The sequence below is a fragment of the Aplysia californica genome, unplaced genomic scaffold (genome assembly GCF_000002075.1).
Source record: "Aplysia californica isolate F4 #8 unplaced genomic scaffold, AplCal3.0 scaffold00365, whole genome shotgun sequence".
In the NCBI taxonomy this organism is placed as follows: domain Eukaryota; kingdom Metazoa; phylum Mollusca; class Gastropoda; order Aplysiida; family Aplysiidae; genus Aplysia; species Aplysia californica.
In genome coordinates this window covers 236,272-239,093 of record NW_004797635.1, presented here as the reverse complement: position 1 = coordinate 239,093, position 2,822 = coordinate 236,272, and the positions used below count along the sequence as shown (strand labels likewise).

General features: G+C 38.6%; 1 protein-coding gene across 1 annotated transcript in view; it reads right to left on the bottom strand.

The window, feature by feature from the left end:
• The window catches only part of LOC101849307 (neo-calmodulin-like), a 13,967-nt gene that overhangs the window by 10,188 nt on the left and 957 nt on the right, over positions 1 to 2,822 (bottom strand). The window lies entirely within an intron of this gene.

The following is a 2,822-nucleotide window of genomic DNA, read 5'->3' as shown; positions in this document are numbered from 1 at the left end:
CGATAGATAGATAGATAGATAGATAGATAGATAGATAGATAGATAGATAGATAGATAGATAGATAGATAGATAGATAGATAGATAGATAGAAAATTTTTGATAGTGAAAAATGGCTTAATCTTAGAATTGTTTTAATAGCACACATAATCTGAGAGATGGGGCCCGAATAATTCGTTGTATAACCATAAGGATATTCCCTGCTTTGTTTCCATTTTACCCTACCCCTTGCACACGAAAAGAAAGGGCACCATTATTTATTTTAACTTATGCGCGAGTATGTTAAAAAGATGGCTACTTGGTCCTGCTTGTTTCAGAGAAAAGATATTCTTTTCCCTTCAATATAGGATACAAATTCCAGACCACTATTTTTTAAAAAATTAAGATAAAGTTGAGATAAATGAAATAAAACGCTTCCTTTTCTTAATAAAATAAAATAACAAACAATACACTTATGGGCACAATGTAACTGATGTTGACCTTTGGAACCTTTATATTATTCTAGCCTCCTAAAGTGAAAAAAAGCACAAAAATGAAGTAAATCACAAATGCTATATACAGTTTATTATTTTTTTAAAGCACGCAAATTGACCGCCCAGGGCGGTGCTACAGACTGAAGTGTCTTCAGGCCATTCCTTAAGGGGGGACATTACCATGTTCTGTTGCACAGTAGAATTGTAATTGTAAATGGGCTGATTCATCAATGTCATGCTCACAACTGTGCCGGAATTGCAAAATGGAACTGCTGATTTTTCTTTTCTCATCCTTACTATCGTCATTTTTCCTCTACTTCTTTTGTATGTTTGTCACTCTCTTGTGACCCGCTATTTCCGGGGTGCCTTCCTAGTCGAAGCAGACTTTGTGCTGTTGAAGCTAGAGAGGTGAGCAGAGTAAGCCAGATTCCGTGAAAGGACTTCTGTGTTGACATCCACCCCTTGGCGCTCATATGACCTTATGCAGTTGCGAGCGCCGCAAAACCTCTACTTAAAAAATCTAGCACACAAATTGTCTTAAAAATAGAGCACGTTACTCTTATTCTAAGGAACATGAATTCCCCTATCGATCTATGTGTTACATTTTCATCACAATAGTAGGCGTATATTCGATTTATTGCCTATGAATGATTAGGTTTGGGTTAACGATTCAAATACTCACAGATCACATACAACACATAAGGAAGAGGTGAACCATATCAAGACATGACTGGTCTGAAATTTTGGTCCATAATATCATAATATCCAAAGTACTGCAATGAATATGTTTGAAGGGAAAGCCAGAACGAAAATGGGTCTTGGGTGAAAGCAATGAACAGTCAATTTAAGACATATGAGTCATTTATTTTAAGATTTGGCTTCTACCTACCGCACGCACACATGCATACACGCATACACGCACAGACGCTCGCGTGCACGCGCGCACACACACACACACACACACACACACACACACACACACACACACACACGACACACACGTACACACACATACACACACACACACACACACACACATACTCTCACACACAACACACACACACATGAGAGAGAGAAAGAAAGAAAGAAAGAAATGGAAAAAAGAGAGGGGGACAGGGAGCGGGAGACGGGGACGGGGAGCGGGGAGAGGGAAAGAAGAAAGAAAGAAAGTGAGTGAGAGAAAGACAGAAAGTGAGAGAGAGAGAGGTATAATACAATACAAGTATAATGCAATTTTATTACATGCAGTTATAATCCAAAGTATATCATTGCGAAAGGATAATTATATGAAGATGTATTTCTCTATCCTAGAATAACAAGGTTCTATCTGCTCAGTGCCTAATTTTGAGAAATTTGAGGCAAAAAAATTGAAAGTTTCACAGTGCAATTCTTTGAATAATATCTCGATAGCGTCATAGCGTCTCCGAATCATCTTACGACTTTGATAGATCAGACAGAACATTGATTGTTTTCTTACTTCATAATCTCGTTCACTCAAAACGGCCAAATTATCATATAGAACCTAGTAGTTTTAAGGTAGCGAATTTTTACCAACCTTCACAGACAAATTAACGTTGGTGAATACACGTACCAGCATAACAATATGAGTCGGAAAGTGTGTAAAGGGAAAATCATTTGTAAAAACAATTATCTCTAATTTCTTTTTAAATGTGTGTAAAATACATTCTTACAAAATCCATGGACACCAACTCCTCTTTCGTTTCCTTCCTTATTCTTTCCACTTTCTTGTCATCCATGAGCACACTCTTGCTTGAGTCTCACAGATCACAGGGTGAAAAAAAAGAAATGCCAGCACACCGACAGAGAAGCACCAGTAGACGGACGCGAACGCTCAAAATGTTAGCAGTGTCTCTATAACATATATATATATATATCTCCCCCTCTCTCTCTCTCTCTCTCTCTCTATCCCTCTCTCCGTCTCTGAACAAGGTCACCAGGCGCTGAATTCAAGCACAAAGACAAACATAGTACTTATAGTCCCGTAATTTCCCAATGGGGTCAGGCAGCGAGGACATAATGAAGTAGAGGTCGTGTCTGTAGTTAGTATAAGCGCTGCCAGGACAAGAGCGTGTCGCCGATTCCAAAGGGCGCACTAGTCTAAGGATTAATTATGTGCAACTACCAAGTTGATCGCGCTCTGTAAGATTTTCATAGTCTGCATTGTAGTTATAGAATGTGAGAGATTAGGACAGAGGGGATTATCTCAAAACTTGGCACTTATTCGCGTTGTAATACGATACAAGGTAAAGGGATGATAAGTGCAGTGTGCTGAGTGATCGATAATGTGTGGGTGGGTTTTTTGTTGGGGATTTTTTTTTTACTTTTTTAGG